We start from the raw sequence: 14,255 nt of genomic DNA on the forward strand, positions 1-14,255 counted from the left end.
TGCTAATGAGTTGATGACTCAACAGAGCCAAGCCCCACATCAGGTAGGAGGTTGCAAAGAAGGGTCTGCAGAGTGTGCCTTGGCTGTCTGAGGCTTGTGCCAGCTCCAGGCTTGCCGATTTCAAGTTTGGCTCTGAGACTGGGTGGTTTTGGGCAGAATAGGAGCAGCATTTCAATGATTGTGTATCGATCTCTTCCATGTACTTGGCCTTGTCAGGGACACGGCCCTCTCCTTCCTAACCATTCACCTCATTACGTCAAGCGCATTGATCCCCGAGGCAGTGACTTTGTACCATGGACAGTCTTGTTGATTGCACTTACCATTGTGGACCACAGTTGAATTTTCTGTACATGTCTCCCCCTTCTGGGCTCTGAGAGCCATTAGGTCAGGGATTAATCTCCTCAGAGGGCCAGGCCTATAACAGATTCTCAATAAGGAGTTGTTAGATTGAGTTAAGGAAAAGTTGCTGTTCTCAAACAGACCTCAACCCAGATGGTTAGTTAAGTTAAAACTTAGCCAACTGTGTGATGCTGCTTGTGTGATGGGAGACTTTCGGTGCCAAGCCTAGGTGTAACAAGAGGCTTAACACTTCTTCCCCACAAAGTTGTACAAGGACGATGCCCTACTGAACCTGAGAGAGAGGTGGTTCCATTTGCCCTTCATTGCAGGTCTCAGTGACAATAGAGATAAAAGCTGGATTTGGTCTGTCGAAAACTCTCAGAGCAGCTGAAAAGGTTGAGGCAGAGAAGTGAATGAGACACCTGAGCTGCTACCACAAAGTAGCCGATGGGTCCCTGGAAAGCCAGGATCCAGTAACAACTGCCTCTTGCCAGGGCCAGCTGCATTCGGTGGGTGTGGAGCGTCCTTCCTTCCATTTGTCGATTACAATCCTTCCCAACTTGAAAACCTTCACTCGAATCCCTTTTACTCTGTACTAAAATTGTGTAGACACGCCCTTCTTTTTCTACTCCTAGGATTTTTCATTTTTATTTCTCAAGTATTACTTTTCTTTTGCCATATTTATTCACCTCGTGCTTATTTCACATCAATTCTGGCATCAGGGACTACAGCTTGTTTATCCCGATATCCTTTGTACCTACTTTATTGCTTTGCAAAAGTAACGATTTTGCTCATTTGAATTGCCAGGTGTTATCAGGTTGGGAGGGAGGGGTGTGGTGGTGAGTAGAATTTTAAATATGCAGCAGGATAAATAGCAACTCTTGAGACATCTTACAAATTACAGTTTTACTTTTCCTGGAATGAAGTAGTTCCAGAAGTGGTGTTATTAGAGATATATGGAAATTAGGATATATTTTATGAAAAAGGTAAATCTTAAACAGTAATATGAACAGAGTATGGCAGAGTTGTGGGGGAAATAGCTTTATAAGTAGACTTTTTTATTCATTTGGGAGATGGCAAAAGTATTGTTTTTGATCAAGAAAAGTAAATGATGGAAAAAGTGAATTTTTACCAAAAAAGGTGCTCCGGCAGCAGACTGATTGAAAGGAAGTGCTGCAGAGCCAAGTTTTGGGAAGGTGGAAGGCAGGACAGCCCAGGGAGCATCTCACCAGGGTTTCATGGAAATTCTTCCTCGTGACTGCAGTTCTGGCAGCTTAGCTTCATAGGATGTTGTACTAATAGTGGGTCTCATAGGGAATGACAGGTAAAGTCTACAAATTCTACAATTTGCACACATAATGTAAATGTACAGAAGGCACAGATTATGGTATGTACTTCAGGCTATTCATGGGTGATTTCCTGGGTCTGTTGTTTTGACATAAAAGACTCAAGTGGTTTGGTACCAAACTAACTGGGATCTTGCGAAAATGGCCCACAGCAGAGGTGGAGTGTTTAGAGCACTGCTGTGTTCACAGCCCTTGATAACTCCTAAGGTTTCTGCACTCTGCAGTCCTATGCCACTTAACAGAACAATTTTCTGCCTTTGATGCAGACCACATTTTATATATTTGTATAGACAAAAGCAATGATGAAATTTTAAAATTTTGCAAAACAGGAAGACAGGCTTTGAGTACTTTTTTTTTTTTTTTAAACGTCACGTTTGTTAACTTACTTTTTTTTTTTTTTACTTTATTTATTTATTTATTTTATTTTTATTTTTGGCTGTGTTGGGTCTTCGGTTCGTGCAAGGGCTTTCTCTAGTTGCGGCAAGTGGGGGCCACTCTTCATCGCGGTGCGCGGGCCTTTCACTATCGCGGCCCCTCCCGTTGCGGGGCACAGGCTCCAGACACGCAGGCTCAGTATTTGTGGCTCACGGGCCCAACTGCTCCGTGGCATATGGGATCTTCCCAGACCAGGGCTCGAACACGTGTCCCCTGCATTAGCAGGCAGATTCTCAACCACTGCGCCACCAGGGAAGCCCTTGAGTACTTTTTTTAATATTAATATCACAGTCTCAAAACTCTGAGATGTTGAGAATTTCTGATCAGCAAACCTCAAACTTTCAGAGTGGCTAAGATTAGGGCAGCAGTTGAGAAGCTGGATGCTGTTCAAGCATGTTTAAGGGTCTCAGACAGAGAGAAATATTGGTTTAGACCAGGGGCCAGCCAACTTTCTCTATAAAGGGACAGATAATAAATATTTTTGGTTTTGTAGACCATGCAGTCTCTGTTGTGACTCTCAACTCTGCTGTTGTGTGAAAGTAGCCAGAAGCAATATGTAAATGAACGAGCGTGGCAGTGTTCCAATAAAACTTTATTTAAAAAGCCACACAGCCAGCTGGTTTTGGATTTAGGTTGCTTACCCCTGGTGTAGTCCACTTTGTATCTATTTAAGGTATGATGTATGGATTCAGTAGGAAGAAATGAAAATTACAACATCAGTGTGACACAATGTAACCTCTCCCACTTGAACTCCACAAAACCTTTGCTAATACTCCTGCTTAGGACAGTCCTTTTCAAACTGTGTCCTAGAAAAACTTTCTTTTCATTTTAAATGTATGCATGTAATTTGATGTCTTTCAGAATAAGATATAGATAGTATACATCTGATCTATGATATTATTACATAGCATTTAGCATAAAACTAAGGTTAAAAAGAGAATCAATTTAAAGAAAACTATTAAACCAATAAGAAGTGTTATACTGAGTACTTAGTGAGTGCCTGACACTGCTTCATGCGCTTTATACATATTTATTAAACACATCCTCACAACAGCCCTCTTATGCCCAGTTTACAGAAAAGGACACTGAGGCATGAAAAGTTCAAGTTCACTATCCTCAAATCACAGAACTAGTTAGTGATGTAACAAGGATTTGAACCCTAGCTGTCTGGCTGCAGGGCCCACACTCAAACCACCTTAGCACAGTACAGAGGATTCATGTTGGAGGTGAATAAAGTGATGATACAGGATGGGGATCCTCTTCCTCAGGGCGTGGGAAGCAAGCACTCTCAGACAGTGCTGGTAGGAGCATAAAATGGCATAAGATGGGGATATGCCCAAAGCATATACCCAAAGCGGGATCTTGAAGAGATGTTTGTACACCCATGTTCATCACAGCATTATGCACGTCCTTGGAGGACAATTTCTATAAACTTAAGTGTTCAAAAGCACCCGCTATTTAGAGCGCTGAAGATGACAGCCCAAAAGGAGTAATGCTTTTAAGTCCTGTCAATATATCGTCTACACCAAGTAACAATTCCACTTCTAGGAGTTAGTCCCACAGGAACACTCAGAGGTGCACAGAAAGTGCCTGTAAGAAAACTAAGTGCATTGTTTACAGTCAAGATCCAGTTTTCTGTCAATAGGTGAACACAAAGAAATTACGATACTCCATTTTATGGAATAATATAGTATTATATGGAATTCATTCCTTTGAAAACAATGAGGTTATTTAATTAATTGATCTGTTTATTTATTTGAGGTAACGTTGGTTTAAAACATTATATAAGTTTCGTGTGTACAAGATTATCAAATACATTTATTCATAATGAGATTTAAGAAACATTTTTTTTTTACAGCTAGGAAAAGGGATGTATTTATTGTGCTTCCATTAGAAATTTCCAAGATGAACATATACGTATATGTGCATGTAAATATAATTAGACTATTTCTGGAAGCATACAAGATAAATTATTAATAGCATTTCTCATTCTGGGTAAAGATATGCCATGAGTACGCGATGAATGGTATTTTTCAACTACATGCGTATATTGCTGTTCAATTCAATACCAGGTTTTGAAAGGATTAGAGGAAAAAAGCAAAGGAAATACAAAATAGTTTTTTAATTGTGGTAAAAAAAACATAACATTAAATTTACCATCCTTACCATTTTTAAGTGTACGGTTGAGTGGTGTTAAGTATATTCACATTGTTGTGGAATAGATCTCTAGATCTTTCTCATCTTGTAAAGCAAACTTAAACCCACTAAACACAAATTTCCCTCCCCATCCCCTCAGCCCTTGGCAAGCATCTCTCTACTATCTGTTTCAATGATTTTGACTACCTTAGATTCTTCATATTAGTGAAATCATACAGTATTTGTCCTTTCGTGATGGTTTATTTCAAGTAGCATAATGTCCTTGAGTATCCATATTATAGCACATGACAGAATTTCCTTCTTTTTAGGGCTGCATAATATTCTATTGTATGTATATCCCAGATTTTGTTTATCAGTTGCTATGGTCTGAATGTTTGTATCCCACCAGAATTCATACGTTGAAATCCTAACCCCTTAAGGTGATAATAGTATTAGTAGGTAGGGGGTTTGGGGAAGTGACTAAGTCTTCCACTAAGAAAGGGCTTAGTGACTCATAAAGAGGCTCCAGAGAGATCCCTACCTGATTCCAACATGAGAGAATGCAACAAAAGTCTGAGACCCAGGGCTTCCCTGGTGGCGCAGTGGATGAGAGTCTGCCTGCCAATGCAGGGGACACGGGTTCGAGCCCTGGTCTGGGAAGATCCCACATGCCGCGGAGTGACTAGGCCCGTGAGCCACAATTGCTGAGCCTGCGCGTCTGGAGCCTGTGCTCCGCAACAAGAGAGCCCGCGATAGTGAGAGGCCCGCGCACCGTGATGAAGAGTGGCCCCAATTGCCGCAACTAGAGAAAGCCCTCGCACAGAAACGAAGACCCAACACAGCCATAAATAAATAAATAAATAAAATAAAATTAAAAAAAAAAAAAAAAGTCTGAGACCCAGAAGAGGGCCCTCACCCAAACTTACTGGCACCCTGACCTCAGACTGTCAGCCTCTAGAACTGTGAGCAATAAATTTCTATTGTTTGTAAACCACCCAGTCTGTGGTATTTTGTTATATCAACTTGAATGGACTAAGAGATCTATTCATCCATCTACGGGCAATTGGGTTGTTTGCACCTGTTGGCTATTGCGAATAATGCTGTGATAAACATGGGTATACAAATATCCCTTCAAGATCCAGATTTCAGTTGTTTTGGACATATACCCGGCAGAGGAATTGCTGGAGTTTATTATGCTAATTCTATTTTTACTTTTTTTGAGGACTCTGCATATTGTTTTTTATAGTGGCTGCACCATTTTGCATTTCCACAAGGGTTCCAATTTCTCTGCATCCTCCCCTAAATAGTGTTTTTATTTGGTTCCCTTACCCACTGAAATAGCCTCAAGATATGTGGGGAGATGCAATCCACATGGACCCTGAGTGCTTGTGTGCTCTTTCTAGATAGGCTAAGAGTGAAGGCTCTAGCTGCATTTTATCCAGGCCATTCTCAGGGTGTGCTAGAGAAACAGCAGTCCTGAGAGATGAGAGGCCAGCCTCCCCCAGGCAAGGAGCAGGTCTGCATCTTCTCATTACAAGAGCAGTGAATCCCCCGAGCGTGGTGCTTGATCCTCTAAGGCAGCCCACTGCCTGCAGCATCATCTGTCCTGGACGCTTTGCATTACCTGTAGCACATAGGGAGGTTCATGGGAAACCGAGGCAGTATTCACTAAGCCGTGTCTCTGCCACGTGAACAGCTTCCAAAATGGTGCCATTTCTCAGATGTCTTTCTGGATGACCATGAACTATACGACGCTCAGTCTCTCTGTGCTGGTGTTTGGAATGCTTTCAGTTATCGTCTTTTCTCTTTCATGGTGCTTTTGTGCTGATCTTGTTTCCCAAATTATACACTCGACCTAAATTATGTCAAATATAAGATCTGTGTACTAACTGTTAGAAGTCAAACCGTTTATATGGCCTTTTTATTAAACATAAAAAATATAAAAATATGCTCATTACTTACTTGAGATTTTCAGCTCAAATTGGGATTTAGACTTAAGTTTCCTTCATGTAAGTAGATTCTAAGTCATTTCCACAGTGAATATATTCCTAATACAGGCTTTTAGATGATATAGATAAGAGTAAGTACTATTTCAAGTTAAGAAAAACCTTTTTGGGTGACTTTCTTCCTTTTTAAAAATTAATTTTATTGAAATATAGTTGATTTACAATGTTGTGTTCATTTCTGCCATGCAGCAAAGTGATTCAGTTATGTATATATACACATTCTTTTTCATATTCTTTTCCATTATGTTTTATCACAGGATATTGAATATAGTTCCCTGTGCTATACAGTAGGACCTTGTTGTCTATCCATTCTATATATAACAGTTTGCATCTGCTAATCCCAAACTCGCAATCCATCTCTCCCCCACCCCTCCTCACTCTTGGCAACTTCAAGTCTGTTCTCTATGTCTGTGAGTCTGTTTCTGTTTCCTAGATAAATTCATTTGTGTTGTATTTTAGATTCCACATAGAAGTGATAGCATCTGATATTTCTTTTTCTCTATCTGACTTACTTCACTTAATATGATAATCTCTAGGTCCATCTGTGTTGCTGCAAATGGCATTATTTCATGCTTTTTATGGCTGAGTAGTATTCCATTGCATTTGTGTACCACATCTTCTTTATCCATTCATCTGTCGATAGACATTTAGGTTGTTTCCATGTCTTGACTATTGTAAATAGAGCTGTAATGAACATTGGGGTGCATGTATCTTGTCTAATTATAGTTTTCTCTTGATATATGCCCAGGAGGGGGATTGCAGGATCATATGACAACTCTATTTTTAGTTTTTTGAGGAACCTCCATACTGCTTTCCAGAGTGGCTGCACCAGTTTACATTCCCAGCAACAGTGTAGGAGGGTTCCCTTTTCTCCATACCCTCTCCAGAATTTGTTATTTGTAGACTTTTTAATGATGGCCATTCTGACTGGTGTGAGGTGGTACCTCATTGTAGTTTTGATTTGCATTTCTCTAACAATTAGCAGTGTTGAACATCTTTTCATGTGCATGTTGGCCATTTGTTTGTCTTCTTTGGAGAAATGTCTATTTAGGTTTTCTGCCCATTTTTCAATTGGGTTTTGTTGTTGTTGTTGTTATTGAGTTGTATGAGCTGTTTGTATATTTTGGAAATCAAGCCCTTGTTGGTTGCATCATTTGCAAATATTTTGTCCCAGTCCGTATGTTGTCTTTTCATTTTGTTTATAGTTTCCTTTACTGTACAAAAGCTTGTGTGTTTGATTAGGTCCCATTTGTTTATTTTTGCTTTTATTTCTATTGCCTTGGGACACTGACCTAAGAAAACATTGGTACTATTTACGTCAGAGAATGTTTTGCCTATGTTCTCTTCTAAGAGTTTTATGGTGAGGTGGCTTTCTTCTGGCATATATAAGGGTAAGCTAGGGCTTCCCTGGTGGCGCAGTGGTTGAGAATCTGCCTGCCAATGCAGGGGACACGGGTTCGAGCCCTGGTCTGGGAGGATCCCACATGCTGCGGAGCAACTGGGCCCGTGAGCCACAACTACTGAGCCTGTGCGTCTGGAGCCTGTGCTCCGCGATGGTGAGAGGCCCACGCACCGCGATGAAGAGTGGCCCCAGCTCACCGCAACTGGAGAGAGCCCTCGCACAGAAACGAAGACCCAACACAGCCAAAAATAAATAAATAAATTTATTTTTAAAAAAAAGGATAAAATCAATCAGTTCAATTAAAAAAAAAATAAAATAAAAAAAAATAAAAGGATAAGCTGTCTCTGAGATGATATTACATTCGTTTGGATGCATGGACAGGAGTGCATCTGTCTGCCATGCACCCTAAATACCTATAGGGTGAGCTCCGGACCTGAAGCACGTGACTCATCTTCCAGTCATTTTCCCAATTACCCTGTGGTATGCTTGAAAACCTCTGCTTATTTTATTGGCATACTCTACCTTTCACTTTGTCCTTGAGGAGGGATCAGTTAAGAGCTAAGGAAGAGCAGTTTTGAAGAAGAGTCGAAGGTCAGGGCATTTTTCTAGAAGGAGCTGTGCATAAGAAAGAAGAAGGGCAGGTGGTGGAAATACCAGAACTTAGCCTCACACTACAGCTATGGCCAAGGGAGAGAAGTTCAAAATAAATAATGTTTGATGTGCATTAGACAAATGAAGTTTATTTGGATTTGAACTCCTGTCTTCTCTTTTGTGTTTTTTAATGTTCTTAATCATTCAACCTGAATGGCTTATCTTCCTCTCAGAGCTTTGAACATTTTAATGATTCAGTATCCTTCTTTTTTAGAAGAGAGAGAAGAGAAAACTCACTTGAGCAGTGGAAAGAGCTCCCTGGGGAGCTCTTGTGTATGCTGCAGCAAATGCTTTATTAGCTAAAGTTCCCACTGATGGAAAATTCAGACATAGGAAAAGCTCCTACATATTGGAAGAAAATTTGAGAGTTACCAAAAAATATCGTCAGAATGGAAAGCAAAATTACTGTGGCAACACTTTTTCATCCATATATACCCAAGTCATAATAAGTGAAATGGTCAGTGAATTACATCGCCAATAAGTTTTCTATCCTTAGATTAAATAAATAATAAATACATGAGTCACTTATTAAAGGAACCTGACTGTGATATCTAGGGTCTTTTGAAAACCCTCCCCTGTCAAACAGTACAGGGCACCTTTAAACTGAAAGGAATTAAATCTCTCCCTGGATGAGTTTCCTAGGGCTGCTGTAACAAAGTACTGGAAAATGAGGGGCTTAAAACAACAGAAATTTATTCTCTCATAATTCTGGAGGCTGGAAGTCCAAAATCAGTGTCTTGGCAGGGCATGGGCAGGGCAAGGGTCTCGGGAGAATCTCTTCCAGGTCATTCTCTTAGTTTATGATGTTGTCAGTAATTCTTGGAGTTCTTTGGCTTGTAGATCATCACTCCAATCTCTGCCTCCACTGTCATGGGGTGTTCTCCCTCTGTGTCTTTATTTCATCTTCCCTCTGTGCATGTCTCTTCTCTTCTTGTAAGGACCCAGGTCATATTGGATTAGGGTCCACTGTCATGACCTCATCTTAACTTGATGACTTCTGCAAAGACCAGATTTCCAAATAAGTTCACATTCACAGGTTCCGGAGTAAGAACTCCAATATATCTCAACGTGAACATGACAGTGGCCTGGAAGGACAGAGGTGGCTATAGTCAAACGATGCTTATCGTAAAGGAAAAGAGGCACTTTCTCATTTTGTTTGTTGTGCCCACTTTTTGTAAGGGAAGAAGAAGATTAATCTGGAATTGATGAGAAATTGATAAGAAATGCTCTGGACACCATGGCAAATGGAATGTGAGAAAATGAGCAAACAACACCCCTGAGTACTACAAGGAGTGGCATCTAGAAAGGGAGGCTGGAGTTTGTGTCAAGGTGAAGAACCGTGGTTGGTGTCTGACGTTTACTGAGTGTTTATTGTGAGCCAGGCATGGTTTTAAGCATTTCAGGTGCATCATATCATTTAATCTTTCTCCATGAGTGTCTTCATTTTACAGACGAAGAAACTGAGGCTCAGAGTTACACAATGGTCAATTTCTGTGTTACTCTGGAATATTCTAAGGTATGATTGAAGTAGCCCTTTATTTTCCTGTTTATTATTATGATTAATTACGTGCAGTGAGATAGATTCCCAGAGCACACAGAAGAAAGAGGGGATGAGAGGGAGGAAGACTGTACAACGCAATCGTGTTCTTGGTGGGGCAGAGGCAAGTCTGGGTCACCTCAGGGCTGGGTTTAGGAGGTGAGGGTGCACCCAAGGGCAGTGGTCAGAAATGACCTGGAGAACTGCTGACCTCAGGATCCTGAATGGACACCTATGTGCTGTGGTTTTGCTGTTGTCCCAGCCCAGGCTGTGGCTCTGTTCTTAGGGATCTGCCATCTTTGCTCAAGGTTCCACATAGAAACAAAGATGCTGGATTGTTTGGTGCCTTTGTGAATTCTGTCTCCCTACTGGGAGTGAGATGTAGAATAGACACAGATGTTCCTGCCAGGTTTGGAAGCCAGCGATGAGGAGTTCAGCGTTGGACAAAACGCATTCCCTGCTTCATAAAGGGGTGTGGACTTGCTCAGCTCAGGACCTGGGGCGTCTTGGTTCAGGGAAATGAGAGACAGAGCAGTTCCAGGCCAGGCTTTGTTTTTCTGCCCTCTTATCTGGACACAGCCTCTCTGAGCATCAGTTTTTCCTGAGTCTTTGTCCTTTACTGGTCCTTTCCTCAGTCACAGGAAGCCCTCAAGATGCATCAAGATGTTTATTATTCCCTAAATCGATCTGAACCCAATGCCTGGTCCTCAAGAACTACCTTAGGCCAAGAATCAACCAGGGAAGGGGAGAAAGGATGAAAGGAGGATGCAGGGGAGAGGTGCACAGGTAAGGGTCCTAGCTCAGCTGTCACCTGCAGAACAGAAGCAAGTGGCCTTGATTGTTCACACCTCACTTTACCTGCCTCCAGGTTGGAGCCTGAAGAGCTTGACTGGATTCACTTCTCTCTATTAGAAAGTTGTTAGGTCATTTTCAAATTTCATTTTAATTTATTTTCTCATTTACACTTACTTTGGTTTTGCTTTCTGCTTTTTTCTCCTGATTTTGGCTTTATTACTTTCAAGTAACACTTTTCTTTCAATCACCATTTTCTTCTTCTTAATGCCAGTTTACGTTATTTGCTAAGGGCTGATTTTGTTACCTTCACTCCTGTTTTGTTTATTTGACAGCCCCCTGAGATGATCTGTTTACTGCACTGTGTTCCCCAAGAAACAGTGGGGAAGCTGCCTAACAATCTCCTGGGAGACTTTCCGCCACCCATTTTCAGTGGGAAGCAGTTTCAGTCAGAACTGTCTCCCTCATCATAGCTGGGTAATATAAGCATCCAAATCACAGGGGGTGGGAGCACGTGGCCTCTCGGCGTTTATCTTGATTGAATCATGGGTGTGTAACTTTCCCTCGTTCAGCTCTTGATTTGTATTAATGATTCAGAGTTCATTACCTTAAGATAAAAAAGGTGTTCCTGTTGGCAAGAGCTAGATAAGATTGTGGGCAGTTTGAGACTCTCACTGTGTGAAGTTGATGATGACTATATTCCCTGGTAAGAACTGAGAAATTCTGTCCTGTCCTGCCACCACGTGACACCAAACAAGGTACAGTCGCAATGGGCTTTGTGTCACTGACATGAAATTGAGGGTGGGCGTGGTGGCACCCACCCAGAGTGCCCAGGAAATCTGCAGCAGTGGCTGGGACGAGTAGAGTTTCCCATTACCACAGGGAGTTCATAGGCAGGAAACTTTCTGTTTCTCATTGTATCAGTCTGGGTCTCATTGCTAACATTTCACATAAATGAAAATGCACTTTTACTCTGTTTAAATTTTTCTTGTGGTAAAATATACATAACATATAATTTACCCTTTTAAGTATTTTAAGTGGCATTAAGTACACTCACATTGTTGTGTCACTATCACCCCACTATTCATCTTCAGAATTTTTTTGAGAGGTAAAACAACTAATATTTACTGTGTATATTTTTTGTACAATTTTTAAAGGTTACACTCCATTTTCAGTTATTACAAAATATTGGCTCTATTCTTCGTGTCGTACAATGCTACCTTGTAGCCTCTCTTACACCCAATAGCTTGTACCTCCCACTCCCCACCCTTTTTTTGCCCCCCTCCCCCCGGTAACCACTAGTTTGTTCTCTATATCTGTGAGTCTGCTTCTTTTTTGTTATATTCACTAGTTTGTTATAGGTTTTAGATTCCACGTGTAAGTAATATCATACAGTGTTTGTCTTTCTCTGTCTGACTTCTTTCATTCAGCACAATGCCCTCCAAGTGCATCCATCAGAACTTCTTTCATCATCCCAAACTGAAACTTGCTACCCATTAAAAACTAACTCCCCATTTCCTTTCTTTCTCCAGGCGCTGGCAATCACCATTTTACTGGCTTTAGAAATTTGAATAGATACCTCATATAAGTGGAATCATATAATTTTTGTTCTTTTGTAACTAGCTTATTTCACTTAATGTTTTCAAGGGTCATCCATTCTGTGGCATGTGTCAGAATTTCCTTCATTTTAAGGCTGAATAATATTCCGCTGTATGTATATCCCAGATTTTTTTAATCCATTCATCTGTTGGTAGATATTTGGATTGTTTCCACCTTTTGGCTATGGTGGATAATGTTGCTGTGAACATGAGTGTACAGATATCTCCTTGAGACCCTTCTTTCAACTTTTTTGGATATATACCCAGAAGTGAAATTGCTGGATCATATGGTAATTCTATTTTTAATTTTTTGAAGAACTGACATAACGGTCTTGCAAGTGGCTGCACTGTTCTACATTCCTACCAGCAGTGCACGAAGTTTCCTATATATCCTTGCCGACACATCTTATTTTCCATTAAAAAAAAAAAAATAGCCAATCTAAAGGGAGTGAAGTAGTATCTTACTATGGTTTTGATTTGTATTTCCCTAACAAACATCTTTTTCTGTGCTTATTGGGCATTTGTGTATCTTCTTTAGATAAATGTTTATTGCAGTACTTTGTGCATTTTAAAATCAGATTGATTTTTTTGTTGTTGAGATGTACAAAGTTCTTTATATATTCTGGATATGAACCCCTTATCATATATATGATTTGCAAATATTTTCTGTTGTTCCATTGGTTGCCTTTTTCACTCTGTTGATAATGTTCTTTGATATATCCAAGTTTTAAATTCTGTTCTTATGTTTTGATATTCTTTTTCAATGTAAGCATTTATAGCTATATGTTATATTGTTATCTATTTTGGCTTATGTGGTCTGTACTTTTGGTTTCATATCCAAGAAATCATTGTCAAATCCAATGTGATGAAATTTTTATACTATGTTTTCTTCTAAGTGTTTTATAGTTTTAGGTCTTTTTTTTTTTTTTTTTTTTTTTTTTTTTTGAATAAGCTGTTTTCTGCAGTAACCATGACTAAAGAATATTTAGCTCCTGTATTTCTTTTTTTTTTTTTAACTTTGGGTTTATTTATTTATTTATGGCTGTGTTGGGTCTTTGTTTCTGTGCGAGGGCTTTCTCTAATTGCGGCAAGTGGGGGCCACTCTTCATCGCGGTGCGCGGGCCTCTCACTATCGCGGCCTCTCTTGTTGCGGAGCACAGGCTCCAGACGCGCAGGCTCAGTAATTGTGGCTCACGGGCCTAGTTGCTCCGCGGCATGTGGGATCTTCCCAGACCAGGGCTCGAACCCGTGTCCCCTGCATTGGCAGTCAGATTCTCAACCACTGCGCCACCAGGGAAGCCCATAGTTTTAGGTCTTATGTTTAGGACTTTGATCCATTTTGAGTTAATTTTTGTATATGGTGTAAGGTAAGGGTCCAATTTTATTCCTTTACATGTGAATATCCAATTTTCCCAGCACCAATTGTTGAAAAGACTGTCCTTTCTGAATACATGGTACCCTTGTTGAAAATGATTTGTAGATCACTTTGTGAAACATTGACATCTTAAAAATATTAAGTTTTCTAATCCATGAACACAGAATGGTTTTCCATTTATTTGTGTCCTTAATTTCTTTTAGCAATGTTTTGTAGTTTTCAGAGTACAAGTCTTTTGCCTCCTTAACTAAGCTTATTCCAAAGTATTTTATTCTTTTTGATAATGTTGTAAATGGAATTGCTTTCTTAATTTTATGTTTGGATTGTTCCTTACTAGTGTATTGAATTGCAACTGATTTTTGTGTATTGATTTTGTATCCCGAAACATTGTTCCCTGATTAGTTCTAACAATTTTGGGGGGGGGGGGATCTTTAGGGTTTTCTACATATAAAATCATGTTGTCTGCAGAGATAATTTTACTTCTTACTTTACAATTTGGATGTCTTTCATGCCGAATTTCTCTGGCTAGGACTTCCAGTATTATGTTGAACAGAAGTGACAAAATCTAGCATCCTTGTCTTGTTCCTGATCTTAGAGGAAAAGCTTTCAACCTTCACCAAAAATTATCATGTTCAGCG

General features: G+C 40.2%; 1 protein-coding gene and 1 long non-coding RNA gene across 9 annotated transcripts in view; both read left to right on the plus strand.

Moving 5' to 3' along the window:
- Window positions 1-14,255, plus strand: part of LOC309664386 (low-density lipoprotein receptor-related protein 12-like) — a 135,318-nt gene that overhangs the window by 64,991 nt on the left and 56,072 nt on the right. The gene's annotated exons all lie outside the window — the stretch shown is intronic.
- Window positions 13,095-13,797, plus strand: LOC309664205. The gene is made up of 2 exons (XR_014265677.1): window positions 13,095-13,154; window positions 13,555-13,797. It is a non-coding gene; the product is annotated as an uncharacterized lncRNA (long non-coding RNA).

Source organism: Balaenoptera physalus (genome assembly GCF_965194825.1).
Source record: "Balaenoptera physalus genome assembly, chromosome: 7".
NCBI lineage: Eukaryota > Metazoa > Chordata > Mammalia > Artiodactyla > Balaenopteridae > Balaenoptera > Balaenoptera physalus.